This window comes from Fukomys damarensis, unplaced genomic scaffold, assembly GCF_012274545.1.
Source record: "Fukomys damarensis isolate Sample0158 unplaced genomic scaffold, DMR_v1.0_HiC HiC_scaffold_27, whole genome shotgun sequence".
In the NCBI taxonomy this organism is placed as follows: domain Eukaryota; kingdom Metazoa; phylum Chordata; class Mammalia; order Rodentia; family Bathyergidae; genus Fukomys; species Fukomys damarensis.
This window is the reverse complement of record NW_022900939.1, coordinates 12,921,139-12,936,270: the sequence shown is the minus strand read 5'-3', so window position 1 is coordinate 12,936,270 and position 15,132 is coordinate 12,921,139. Positions and strand designations below refer to the sequence as shown.

The following is a 15,132-nucleotide window of genomic DNA, read 5'->3' as shown; positions in this document are numbered from 1 at the left end:
GGTTTTTTTTTTTTTTTTTTTTTTTGTACCCGGAATTGAACTCAGGGACTTGAGCTTGCCAGGCAGATGCTACACCACTGAGCTACATTCCTGGCCCCACCACCTGGTTTTTGAAAGTGGCACCAAGAATACATTTGGAGAAAAGATGGTCTCTGCTATAAATAGTACTTCAAAAACTGGATGTCTCTGTATAGGTGAATGAAAGTATATACCTCTAGCCTTGTACAAAATAAGCTCAAAGTGGATAAAAACTTAAATTTAAGAACTGGAAATATGAAACTAATAGAAGAACGTATGGGGAAAACACTTTAAGACATCTGTATAGGCACTGCATTTTTGGATGACTCCAAAAGCCCAAGAACCAAAACCAAAAATAGACAAATAATATTATATGGAACTAAAAGTCTTCTGCTTAGTCAATCACAAGACTGAAGAGAAAACTTAGAGAAGGGAGAAAATATTTCTAAATTATTCATATGATAAGGAGTTTATAGCCAGAATAGATAAAAAAATTAACGGAAGAAACAAGAAAAACCAAACAAATAAATGTTATTAAAAATTACCTGAACAGACATTTCTCAAAAGAAGATATATGAATACTTGAAATAGATTTGGCTAATATATGGCCAACACACATACACACACACACACACACACACACACAGATATATAGCCCCTCAAAATCTCACTGAATACCAGGGAATAATGAATCAGAACTACAATGACTTATCAATTCTTCTTAAAATGGCTATTAACAAAAAGATAAAAAAGTTGATAAGGAGGGGAAAGGGGGAACTCTCACCCATAGTTAGTGAGAATATATAAAGTACTAGAGCTATCACAGTCTGGAGATTCCCCCACAAAATTGAAATAAGATGGCGACATAGTTCAATGATCCAACTACTGGGTATATGTTCAAAAGATATAAAACCAGCATGTTCAACGACATCTACACTAGCATATTTATTATAGCCCCCTTCACAACAGCTAAGATATATGCAGTCAACCTAGGGTGGTCTACAGATGGATGAATATGTGTGTGTGTATGTGTGTGTAAATATATATATTTAGGCATAAAAAGAATAAAATTCTGTCATTTATTACAAAACAGATAGAACTTGAATACATTATGTTACACATAATAAGTCAGGCATAGGAATATAAATACTAGGTATTCTCACTTATACATGGAAACTAAGAAATTAATTTCATAGGAAGGGACAGCAGAGTAGTGGTGACCAGAGCCTAGGATGAATTTAGGGAAGAGAAGGATGGAAGGAAGGCTATTGGGTATAGGGGTTCATTTATATACAAAGAATAACTTCTAATGTTCTATACCAAAGGAAGATAACTAAGATTGACAAAAGTTAATGATGTATTTCAAATCACCTAATCAAGAGAATGGTGAATGTGTTCAACATAAAGAAATGAGAAGCATTTCAGGTGGTGGGCTTTCCAATTACTCTGCTCTAATCATTACATGTTTTGTACATGCATTGAAATGCCACATTCTATACCAGAAATATATGTAATTATTATGTGTTAGTTAAAAATAATTTTAAAAATGACAACTGAATGCAGTTGTTCAGAAATAGAAAATCACCTTTACTTCTAGATGCAAATTTTAGCCCTTCTTTTATCTCAGCCTGTGGCTTTGGTGATCTATCCTTCATTTTCAAACTCTGAGCAGAGAAGTAAATATAAGTAACATTTCATTGTTTCCTTGATTCTATGAGGAAAACAAGACCTCAAGTAAGATGATGAATGGCAATAAATATTCATCAATATGTTTGGCTAGACAATGGAGTGGTAGGGTAAATTTGCCTTTGTGGATTTGGCAATAGGTAGATGTTGTCTCAGGTATAAAAGAGGAAAGAATAATTACACACAGACACACACAATTCCACACTCACAGCATAAATCTTTAATTGTGATTTAATTCTCCTATAACTCAAGGAGATAAACAAAATAACAGACTTGCAGTTATGCCTAATATTACATGAACAAATCAATACCAGACCAAACTAATATGAATCTGAATTTAAAATCTGGATCAAGTCAAAGCAAAAGTCAAGTCCGGGAAGTGACTGACAATAGGAGCACAAACCAGGGCACCTGAAGTTGAAGTGAAGGAAATGAACAGCCCATCTGTTTTCTCTTGTCCCATAAAGCCCTGATGTTGATGCAGCCTTTAAGATTTAAAATCCAACTATCTCCTTCACATCAATGCATACATTGGCAGGATAATGGTGTTAGTGGCAAGAAAACAATCACAAAACTGTCACAACAAAGGTTTTTTTTTTTAAGCAATTTGCCCACGACTAGTTAGCTCAGCATTTATCTAGGATTATGGAGCAGCAACCATTTCAGAAATTGCTGATTACTCTCACAGAGAGAAGGAAACCTCTGGAAGGTCTTCCTTTTCAATTAAGTTGTAACATTTACTTAGTCTAAACTAAACACAGCATCTCCTAGCTGTGGAACATGTGGAGCAAGGAGAATTCTTATACCTAGAGGAGTGAAAGCCAGCCGCATTTGGTCTCCTATTAAACAATTAAAAGGAAGCCTGCTTTTGATCAATTAACAAGCCAAGTGTATTTAAAGAGTTGATTATGTCATAGTTTTTGCCATGACTGGTTAGATTAAGCTGAAAGCAAAGAATGCCACATGGTCTGTATGTTAGAAGCAGTTATTCTATCCTCGTGGTGGTAGTTAGGGTAGGGCAAAATTTCTACAATGCTCCTTTTTGGTAAAATATTTTTGTAAAATGTTGGTGCTGTTAGAAGTACCACATGTTCATCACTGCTAAGAGGCATCGCAGCCCTCAACTGACAGTTCTAAAAGTAAAGTGAGAAGAGGCTTAAAAGTACGTGGCATTCACTGAAGTGAATGTATTCATTTAGAATTTCAAAATCATGTGTTATTATTTAAAAAGACTTATTTAAAAATCCATAAAATAGGTATTGCTTGTGTACCAAATAGGCAGTAATGTCGTAATTGAGGAAAGTCACACCATACCATGTTTGGATTACACAGATTATGTGGATCACATACATGAGAAACACACAGGAAACAGGAAAGCATAATAAAAAGGGGGTTTGATATGCAAGTCTGCAGATCTGGTAAAGGAATAGTAGCAAGAAATTAAAACTTTTGCTGATATAAGAACAACTGAAATAATACCTTAGTATAAATTAAGGTATGCAAGACTTCCCAGAACTCCTAATCTGTGTCTTATATAGCAATGGCAAATATGATTTAAAAGTTTCAAAATGTAGTCACTGCTCACCTGACAGGATGATTTTACATACCATTTAAAGCTAAGTCCAAATGCTACCTCTGGGAAGTCTCAGGTGAAAGTCTTTAGTAAAATTTCTTAATTTCCTATTCTCTAGAGTAATTGCTTTCTTTTTTCCCCCTTGATATCACCACAATTCTTATGTTCCTGTCAAGTGCCTGTCACGTTTAACTGGGTCTCTGATTATTTGTGCCTGTGTATCTTGAGAAAACTTGAGCTCCAAGAGTATAGGAGCATAGCCTCCTGTTTGGGGGATTAGCCACATTGACTGTTACATTATGTGCTCTAAAGGCTGTTGAGAATGCAGCTGCATGTCTGTACAATCCCTCCTGCACTAGGGGGAGATTACTAGTGCTATGCAAAGGTAAATATCAATTATGTTCCATTTAGTTCTAGGATCGTCAATATACACAGGGGATGGGAATACAGCAATGAGTATAACTGATAGGAATTTAGCTCAAGTACTATAAAATATCTAATCATAAATAAATTCTAAGTACTAAAGGAGCAGCTTCTTTAGCAGTGTTAGCCTTTCCCAGTGAAGTAGACCCTATGGGGTAATAAAGCACTGTTAGCACTCAAAGGTAGAGAAGATGTGAAGTGGTTTATTTTTCCCAGGAAATAAAAGGCTTATTTTTTTACACCTTTAACGGACTGTTCATTTATAAAGTTTTTGTCACAGAAGAAAAATCTGATGTTCTGATTAAAATTTGGTAATGTGTGTGTGTGTGTGTGTGTGTGTGTGTGTGTGCTTCCACATGTTTACTGAGAAGCTAATTTGGAAGAATCAACTTCCTTCTGTGTAATGATAGTGAGTGAGAGCTAATAGAACTCTTCAACTGTTTCCACAAAAATATTATTTTCTAAAGTGTGTCATCATTAAAAAACTCTATTAGATGACTTTTTATGTTTCAGCTTTCATTGCTTAGAGAAAGTGAAAGTCTATATCGGCTAATATTTATGACCACTGATTGTAATTTTATGAAATGAAATTAGTATGTAGCCATTAATGAAAGTATATTCTAATAATTAAACATTAAATTATCCTGAATTGTAGGAGATTCTATTGGTAGATAACCAAGGAATTGAAATTATCAAAATATCTCTTTCAGTTGTTTCTACTGGAATAATTTTAGTTTTAATAAAAATAATATGATAAATTCAGAGTTCCCTTGATAAAAAACACCTTTTATATGTCATATATAATTTGTGCTGACTTTATATTTTGATGTTATATATTTCTTTATACTACATCTCTACTTTTTCTTCCCTCATTCTGTATTGAAGTCACAGTCTTGAGGAAAATGTTCACATTTACACAATTACAATACATATGGGTTACTCACTGCTAAGTTAAGACAGAATCATTTGATACAAATTAGTTGGGAATAATGTTGAATGTTGATGTCATTTTATATTAAAGTACAAGAATCTTTCAAGAAATAAGACATTAAGTCAAAGGACAGACTTAATTTGAAGAAACTCTGAGCTACGAATGTGTAACTGAGTGTCATACAACATGTATGGCAGAGATCTGTTAAATAGAAAATAGTTGTAAAATAAGAGCGATAAAGCTAAAAGAAACATAATAGCAATTATTTATGATTTCAATCATCTTCAAAGTTGATAAATAATAGTAATCTTAGTTTTATGGCAAGACTTACACTTCTGAGTAGCCATCTCATTCTAGATGATAATTCACAACCTTATTGAAGAATGCCGGTTTGGATGAATTTAAGGCAGGATGCAATTTGAAAAATCATCATTTTGAAATACGGATCCAGGTAAGAATTAACATTTGTGCTTAAACATATGATAAAACATTCATGGAAACAATCCAGAATTTGTTGTAATGTGAAACTTCATCTAGGCAATGAATAGTTCAAACAATACTAAATAGGAAGATGCTGTTAATATTGTTGATCACACATGATATGTAGGTATTACTGGTTTCTTTATACTTTCTCATGTAGTCTTTGTAGCAGTATGATGATGCAGTAGTGGGCTGAAAAGGGACATCATAGAGATCAACCTGGTTAATTTGAAGATTTGATTTTCTAAGAAACTGCAGAACTAAAATTCAAACTCTCACTAGATGACTCTTTTGTCTGCATTGTAAATTGTATATATATATGCAGTGAATTATCAAGTTACAACTGGCCTGACATATGAACAACGTCGGTTAATTAGGTTAATGGAAGATTCATCTGTTTTTGATATCTGTAGTGTGCACCCATGTAAACATCCAGATCTCAGCTGTACTGACTTAGAACCAACTTGAGTTACAATCTAGCCCTTGAAAATCAAGTTTGTAAGTCAAGGGTCCATTTTATATATGTGTATAAATTTATTTATCCAAGTATAGGATCATTCTGGTATTAAATATTTGAACTACAGAAGGCTATCACAGATTTTTTATAATGTCTAGAAAGGACTATATCCTTATATATACTTTATGGTGAATTCATTTCATTAAACTTTGGAAGACTATTTTACATACAAGTGTACTATCAAGTATAGCATATTTAAATCTATGCACTGAAATTAATTTTCTCCTTGAAAATGCATGCGTCTTGAATTAATTCTAGTTAAGAGTAACAGGAGTACAAAGTTTATAAAAAGATGTTATTGCATTTATTGTGGAATTGAAGGTGATTACAAATGATCTGAAATGTATTTGTATTATATATAAAATTAATATCCAGAAAAGTTAAAATGTTTGATTTGCTATACTAGTTTTTGAAAATTTCAAATACTAAATTTCAAGAGACTTCTGTTTACCTTACACCTCACTGAGGTTGGATTTAGAAGAACAGCAAAGCATATAGATGATTTCTTCCCTGATTATGCATGGAAATGTCAATTTGAAGGCAATTTTAGCTTAACTTTATCTTCTTCATGGGAACTTCCCCTCTTTTGTCCTCAGAAAACTGGAGAAAGGATTCCATTGTATAATGTGTTAGAATTCCCTCCTCAGTGCTGTGAAACTGCCTGGAATAGATAGCTTCTATTTTCCTCTGCACTAACCCTGAAAACCTATTACTCGATAATCAGCTCATTTTTCCCTACTCAGTAACTCTAGAAGCTGATTCCATGATTTTAGCAAAATGTAAGAGCTGGTTGATGCAGCAGTCACTCCTGAATAACTAAATGCCTTTCTTAAAAATGTAGCCATTTCTATCATGTCCTAAAATATTAACAAATATCGACTGATTATTGTAAATTGGTGAGAGTCATGAAATACATATTAGCATCATGGTATTTTAATTCATTCTATTTTCTTGATGATTATATTTGAAGACAGTTTGGATCACCTGACTGCATTTTTGACTGGGTTAGTTACAAAGTTTGGCAATTTATTTCACTGTTGATAGCATGTATTTTTTTTTACTTTTTTCTTTATATTATCTTCCTTCCAAATGCTTAGTGTAAAACAAAACACAAACATAAACTGAACTGAAAATAATACTTAATAATTTCCATTAATGATGGAAAAATGGAACGATACATACTGATTTTATACACTTTTCAATAAAAGCACATTGTTCCCTTATTCAGCACAGCATATGTTAAAGTTTTTTACTTTTTAGAAAATAAATCAAATGTATGTATATATTTTCATATGCTAATGCCTAATTTACTTTCTTCAACCAACTTAATTCTTTTAAGGTCTAACTCTATAACTGAATCAGACTGCACAAGCTATTTTGTGTTTAAAATATTGGAGAAAGAGGGGATAAAAAATGATCATGAAGTGATATGCATATGTACCAATTCCCTAAGATAAATGTAATTATTATGTATCACAAACATATACCAAAAAATTGGGATTGCTACTTGTTTATCCTGAAATAAAGATATTATTAAACTTTTGAAATTAGGATAATATATTTATCTATTCAAAATGTTCTATGTACTATTTGAAATTCAAAATTTTTTGGAGGAGACATCTATTTTGTGTTGTGATCTGTACCTATACAAACATTTTAAGCCTGCCTGGAGTGCATATCATTTCTTTTTACTTTTCTCTCCACTAATCTGAAACACAGTTACAGCACACTTCCCAAGACTTACTCCTCACTTCACTGTGCCAATGATGCAGGATGTAAATAAAATTAAAGCTTATGTTATATTTCATCACTGCAACATGTATAGATTTTGCCCAAAAGCTATGCTTCTCTCTTCTCCTTCTTAGTATGCTATCATGTTTTCTTTTTAGGACACAAGATTTTCTGCTTTATACCAAGTAGAATGTGAAATTTATTCAGTCTCCTAAGGGATAGTTTGAATATTTTATGAGAATGTACAGTCTATATAAGCTAGTGTCAGTGTTCTAGTCATTTGCTGATACTAAACTCTCTTTCTCACACTCCAATCTTGCCTAATAAAGGAAGGAATTAAGTTTGGCTTCAAAATAAGGCCAAGCCATTAAAAAGACTCAGATCAGCATCATTATCAATCTCTGCCCAATTTGGGGTTTTCCATTTGAGTTATAGCTCTTTAGTTCTCTCATCTGACATCACCAAAAAGATAACACACCAGGTAGCAAAGAGTCAACACATATCCAAATAAAAGCAATTCATCAAATGGAGTCCATTCATAAAAAAGAGAAATAGCCTGAACAGCCCCACTAATCATAGTCATCCCCTTCCTTGTAACTCATCCTTGTCCCCTTATCTCTTCCCAATTCCTTTTCTGTGGAATAAAAAAATATGATATTGGGGACATATTCTATATTGGACAGAAAATATTAGTAAACACTATAGTTAATTTGTTTTATTACAAATTCTTATCTGTTGTATGTATCTGTTACTTATTACAACATTCTTGAAAAGTTGATGAAATGTCAAAAATACTTATAGTTGGTTTTGTAAGAAAATAGATAAAATAAAAAAATTTACTGTTTGTAATAAAGTTTGAGAAACATGTTTCTTTTTTTAATCTTATTTTTTATTAGACAAATAATAGTTATCTATATTTATGGGTTACAATATAATGTTTTCCTACATGTATATAGGATGGAATAATTTGATCAAGTGAATTAATGTATCCATCCATCATCTAATTTGCTAATTTTATGGCATGAAAATATTTAAAATCAATTCTTCCATCCATTTTGAAATATACATCGTTAACTAGAGTTACAATATTCTATAATAATACTAATATATTTCTCTCAGTTAACAAAAACTTAAGACCATAAATGGTAGAAATAAAAAAGCAGCAATTAAAGAAGCTTTTCAATTATGCTGTTATTTTTTGTTTTACAATATTCTTAGGTATTAATGTGTGTGTCCTTCAGCAAACAATTAGTGAGCATCTACTGCCAGCTGGACATTTACATAGGCCTTGGGAATGAATCGGGGCAAAGAGTTATTCTGGTATTATTCCTATGAAGCTTATGCACCAGTGTGTCCTGCCTTTTGGGTGCATGCCCACATTCAGGGAATGGTATACAGAGGTCCTAGAGTTGATCACAAACTACTACTCCAGGAGACCCAATGTCAAATCTGGGTGCAAATACTAATTAGTTGTGTGGAGTCTGCCAATTTCTTTCACTTCTCTGGCCTTACTGTCCACATTTATTGAAAGAGAATTAAATACCTGGCAACACTGAAATAATTGATCAACTAAAGTGTGAAAAATCTCTATAAATATTAGTATTCCACCTGTGATTGAATAATGAATAGAACTTTAGGAAAACAAGAATATTATCATTCTTCCTAAAGCTCTTTCTTTGGTTTGGCAATTTTATTAACTCATATTTTCACTTTCCCAGGACAGAAATACTCACTTTTTCAAAATTTCACAATATATTTATGTCAAAAAAAATCAATAGCTTCTACCACTCAAAAATCCCAAAGGAAATAAAAAGATTTTAGGTTTCAAAGAACAAGAAAGGGCAACCTGAAAGCATATTTTTCATCCAGCCAAGTGCATTGTATTTTCACCCAAAACTAAAGCAACGGTTCATAATGGCCTCTTGTCTAGATTAATACAAAGAACAGTGACTTTGTAAGTACCTGACTTAGAGCTCTGTAATGAATAGCAACCTGTTTAGTCAGATTCAGAGGCAAATAAAATTGGACAACAGGCTTTTGCTGCTTTGAAGTTGCTAAACTCATTGGAAATCTTTTATAGGACTGACTGCACCTGTAGACACCTTCCTTCAAGGCAGCCTTCCCAAGAAGTCTAGTGCTACTTACTGAAGCACAATAATGGTTTTCTAAGGAGGGCTTTGTATACAGATTTCCTACTCTGAAGAGGAAACCATGGGGGAGAAAAAAGACCACACTGTCCTATTGATTTGTGATTTTGTGTGAAGTTTTTGAAATGGTGTCAAGACATGTATGGAGATCAGGTCTGTATCTAATTGTTAAGTTTAAAGATTTTAAGAAAGCAAGCAGAAAGTTTTTTTATTGGTTTCTGCCAAGCTGTCACTTGCCTCTAATAAGAAGTCACAAGATGGGTTAATGGATGTAGATCAGGCCCAACTTGGGGGATTTTAGCTGCGGGCTCAATTGTACTCAGGATTCTTGAGTCCATATCCCAGCCTATTTCATAAAATTCAGGGGCAATGTGGCTCATCTGATGAATAAGACAAAGGAAAGGCAGAGCCTGTTTAAAACAGCAAAAGGTTTTCATGCTAGCAAAGGCAGGCTTCTTCTCTCTCAATTGCAATTGATGAGATACGAAGCAAAAAGGCAGACGGAGCAATCTTTCTTGCAGGAAGTCTAACTCCTCACACACACTGGTTAAAAACTTGTTTGCCTGTGTGTTTGAAATCTGGAAGAAGTAATTCAGCACAGCTTTAAGTGTGACCTTTGGTTATCTCCCTAATCCTCGCTTACCGAGATGAGTAATAAAGCTGCCCTTTCCAGAGTCCCTATCTCTAGAAGAAACTTCAGATTCCAAGTTCAAAGGTGGAGAAGAACCAGGCTGTCATACAATTTAATGATATATTTTCACTTCCAAATGATAAAAACATTCAAAAGAAATATCAAATTAAAATGGACTTTTTATTGCATCTTTTAATTATTTTGCATCATATTCTAAAGCTATTAAGCAACAAGCAATAGTACTTTTTCCTAATACTTTTTCAGGTATGAAATATAAAGTGGAAATATTTTTGATTATTTTCACTTAAATTTCATGTTAAAGAGTGCAGAATACATGTAAAAGCAACCTACATGTTTGAGAATCATGTTTCACATACATTATGCTAATTAATTTCACCTGAAACTCTGATTAGTAAGTTTTTTTCTTCTTTTTACTGATGAAATGTGAGACATACAAAGAAAAACTCCTTGACCAAGTTCATATCAGTAGCAAATCAAACATACAGGATTTGAACACGATACTGTCTATAAGCAAAAAAAGCAAAAAATAAAATAAAATGAGTTGTGTATACTAATGCTCCTCATCCCTAAATACACCCCTGACCTGTAATACTACAGAAGAGTTCCAGAGCCTCTAGAATCTTCATTTGGTATCTGGGCATTTAATATTCATTTTCAAGAGGATGTAGAAAGTTTGGTTTCAGTGCAAATACCAAGTTGAAAGAATTGTATTGCTTTGAGTGTGGGCCTAATATAGTCCCCAAAGTCAGAAGGACACTAGCTGCATTGTTCAAGATTGGTAGAAAGTAACCGAATAGTTTTAATCCAGATCATTGAGATTTGAAGCTTACCCTGAAGTGTATAAGAATAAGCAATTTACTAAAAGTCTGCAAGCTTTTAAGAATGTTTAAATGAATTGATACATGAGAGTTTATATTCGTTCATGGCATATGTTTTCTATTATCTGTATTTTAATAGAAAATATTCAGAGTACAGGAAACAAGGCTCTGGCTATTAAAATCCAAGAGAATATGGACAGCAGTAGCCAAGGAAAATGCCCAAACAGACTATAGAGAATAAGATAAACATCTCACTTTTTAGGTTAGTTTCCCACCTTTCATGGAGGTTGGATGTACACTGTTGCATTCAGAATGATGTTTCCCTTCTGGTGGCTGTAGTTCTTGCCCAGGGAGGGACACAGATTCACATTCACTTAAGAATGATGCCATATCTGAGAAGAGCCAAAATAAACATGGTTGATGATGGAAAGAACTAGAATGAACTGGAATTCTACAAGAATGAATCAGGGAGCTCTAGATTCTCTCATCAGGAAATTAAATTAATTTATCATCGGACAAGTATCCAGGGATTATTTGGATGCCACAGAAAGATGACTTGGATTAGTACAGCATAAAAGGAGAAATATTAGAAAAGCTACAGGGTTTCTCATGGAACTAAATTTAGGCCAAGGGGAATAATATCTTGACTTTGCAAAGTTCTAAAGGAAAGTATGGGAAACATGACAGGCATCAGTGTAGTTAAAATCTTCATTCTCTTCACCATTCAGATGAGACGTGGTATTTCCTGTAAATCTGTTCTGCTCTGTTCATTTCTGTTCTTTATAGAGCATACCTCTCTGTTCCACATACTCACAGCCACACCACTAGACACAAGCTCTGATTTTACATGAAGATAGTCAGTGATGATAACTCAAGAGGCCAAGAAGCATTAATTTTACTTCTAGATCTCTGAAGGAGAAAAAAAAAAGCATAAAATCGCTCCCCCATGGGAGATTTTTGTGTTTATTCCTGAATTAACATATTTACTTAGCACTCATCATTCCTTAGTCAAATTTAGGTAAAAGGCCTTGGGTAAGTTTATGAATGTCTGAAATTTTAGCCTAATATGTACTTAGAGAAAAGGAAACTGTTATGTGAATACACAGCAACTTTTGCTATAGTCTTTTTCTCTCCTCTCTCCCTCCCTTTCTTCCCATTATATTTCATTTATTTTAGTTTTGGTTTTTTCATCTTTCTTTTATTATTTTCTCTATTTTGCTCTCCAATTTTTCTTTTTTCAATTGTTTTTCATTGCATCTGGTGCCACTTTTGATCCATTCAGCCAGGTTTAGATTTTATCTAAGGACAAGGGAGAAGAGAATGTGACATGGAAAGGACATCGTCACTGGAAGAAATAATCTTTCTTTCTACTGCTGCAGGTGTGGAATTCTGCTCATACAAGTGCTACTCTGAAGACACTGCGTAAACAATAGCCCTAAAAATGGGAATTGGTAGCCAGAATCTACTTTTGTCTTTGTCCCTTTGTATTTCCTTGCTCACTCCCTACTCTCACTCTCACTGTCTTTTGCTGTCTGTTTTTCTCTTGCTCTCTGTTTCTTCATGCAATTATGTGGAAAAGAATACACATTTTAAGATCATATTGTTTTTTTATTTGCTAGATACAATAGCTGATATCAGAACAATGTAATAAAATTGCCAATTACATATCTATTGACTTTCCTTTCAGCACGTTGGAGGACAACTCAGGTTCATAAAGTTATATCTCCTTTTTTTAGCACATATAGGGCACTTAAATAAACCAGAAAAGTCTAAATATTTATTAAGAAGAAATATTATTTGGGCTAGAATGAGAACACAAGGCTATGTTCAAAGAGTTTATACTCACAACTATTTATAGATAAATACTGATATTCTACTTTCCTGCAGACAGCTTATGGCCATATGGGAAAATTTTAAGTAGATGTAAAACGTCATCTCCAGGCTGAGATTATCAAAAGTTGTTCTGTGTCCTGCATCTTTGCATTTTTTAAAAATCATGGACATCCTAGAAATACGTTCCAGAAAATTTAACTACCTTTACAATCAATATTTCAGATTAGAATTTGTGAATATGAAAAATAAAGCTGTGATTTAAGGATTTCTCTCTTTTAACATAGCCTTTCCTGATTAGCATAATAATTATAATAAATGAGCAGTGAGATCATTTTAGCCCAATCTTGAAAAATGTATAGATTACTACCTGGAGAAAAGGAGCATAACCGTTCCAGAGACAAAGATGGATAGCTAAAAGAGAAAATAAAAATTCACTGTGTTGATAGACTATCACAGAGTGTTAGCAAAGTGGGTCATGTCTGCCTGGTAAACAATGATTTTTGTGCACTTTTGGAAGGCCATGTATTATTACCTCTAATTATTAACTAAATTTGAACTTATAATTTTAAATATTTGCTTATTTAAAATATGATTAGTCACTACTAAAAATTGCAGTTTCTCACAATTAGAATCAATTATTTTAAAATAGGTCAAATGAGATGATCCTGTGAACAGAAAGAAAAAAAAATAAAAGAACATGACCAGAGCTTCAAAGATCTGTGTCCTGACATGTTCATAATGGGAATCGCAGCAAGAGAGGAGATATAAAAAAAGTAAACATGATATTTGAAAATAGAATGGTTGAAAACTTTCCAAATTTTATGAAAGATATGAAGTTAAGTATTCAAGAAGCTCCACAAGTTCCCATTAGTAGAAACTCTCAGTTAGTTACATCATAATCAGACTGTGAAAGGCCAAAGTTCAGGACTTTTGAAAGCAGTGAAAGACATTATGAACCAGTTAACCTTAGTGAGAATAACCCATGATGTCTAATGAGAAAACAGAGATCTAAAGGATATGGGATAACATATTCAAAGTGCTGAAAAGGACAAAGTATGCCACTGAAGATACTATGTGCAGAAACACTCTTAATTGCCTATGAAGTAAAATCTGAGTCCAATGACACCTCTCTATAGTCCCAGCTATTCATGAGGGTAAGGCGGGAGGATCTGCTGAACCTAGAATTCAGTGCCCACCTGAACAACACGGATACATCCAGTCTTAAAATAAATAAATAAATACATAAATAAAAATGAAATCTGATGCAGTAGAGTGTTATATATAAACTCTACAGTAACAAGGAAATGTGGATCCTCACGTTGGGCCTCAATGCACTCTGCAGGAAAAGCCTCCTATACAAGCTGAATCTGGGCCCATCAGTGACTATCACTCCCACAGTGGGTTTCAACGTGGAGGGGTCACTTTACAAAGGGTTCAGTATGGGCATGTCAGAATATTACAGGAACAAAGAAATGGACGAGACAAGCCAAAAATGGTACTAAAACGTTCGTTTGCAAAAGGTGGGATTATTGGGTATGGGTGAAAAACTAGGTACGCTGTGGGAAAACAAAGAAAAGAGAGGGTTAAAAATAAAAATAAAATTACATGAGGTTGAGAAACACAGCCCAAGACAAAGCGTGAACTCACCCATGAGAGCAGTTTTCCGCGAGAGCCCCTCTTTTTTTTAGACTGTCGGGGTCTTCACAGGAGCTCGCGAGAAGTCCTACATACGGGTCCTCGCGTTGCCCTGGCATCTTGTAATTGACAGGTCATTTCCCGCCCATTTCCTCGGCAGCTTTGCCAGGCCCTGTCTCCTGAGGCAGCCAGGACTAGCTCTCTCAGCTCTGGAGGCTGTGCTACAGCTGGGTCCTGATATTTGTAGTGGACTGCGCCTGCCGAGGCCACATGGAGTCGGCCCGCCAGGAGCTGCACCTCATATTCAGCGACCGGGAGGTGAGGGACGTCATTATCCTCGTCTTTGCCAATAAGCAGGACCTACCAGATGCCGCGAACCATCAGGAGATCCTGGAGAAACTGGTCTGGACGCGGATTCTGAACAGGAACTGGTTTGTGTACCCTTCCTGTGTCAGCTCAAGGGATCGACTTCACGAGGGCCTCTCAGAGAGCCTCTTAACCCCAAATCCTAGCGAGCATTCTCCACCCGTACCCCACTGCCAAGGCGAGAACTCAAAACTCCTTCCTAGTATCGCCACCGCTTTCATCGCCTCCTTCAGTTACCATTTTCTCTTCCTTTGAATTCGAACTCCAGATTTGGTGTTCTATGGTTGGAGTGGAAAAGTTGGCTTTTTTTTTTTTTTTTTTT

The 15,132-nt window shown here is 34.4% G+C and overlaps 1 long non-coding RNA gene across 2 annotated transcripts in view; it reads right to left on the bottom strand.

The window, feature by feature from the left end:
- Positions 1 to 14,505, bottom strand: part of LOC104854162 — a 61,451-nt gene extending 46,946 nt beyond the window's left edge. Inside the window, exons 1-3 of one of the 2 annotated variants that reach the window (XR_778001.1) lie at positions 14,457 to 14,505; positions 13,177 to 13,220; positions 11,252 to 11,368 (exon numbers count right to left, since the gene is read on the bottom strand). This is a non-coding gene — a long non-coding RNA (uncharacterized LOC104854162). The remainder of the gene's footprint in view (positions 1 to 11,251; positions 11,369 to 13,176; positions 13,221 to 14,456) is intronic. The other variant, XR_778002.1, reaches the window with a different exon arrangement.
- Between the last annotated feature and the right edge of the window lie 627 nt (positions 14,506 to 15,132).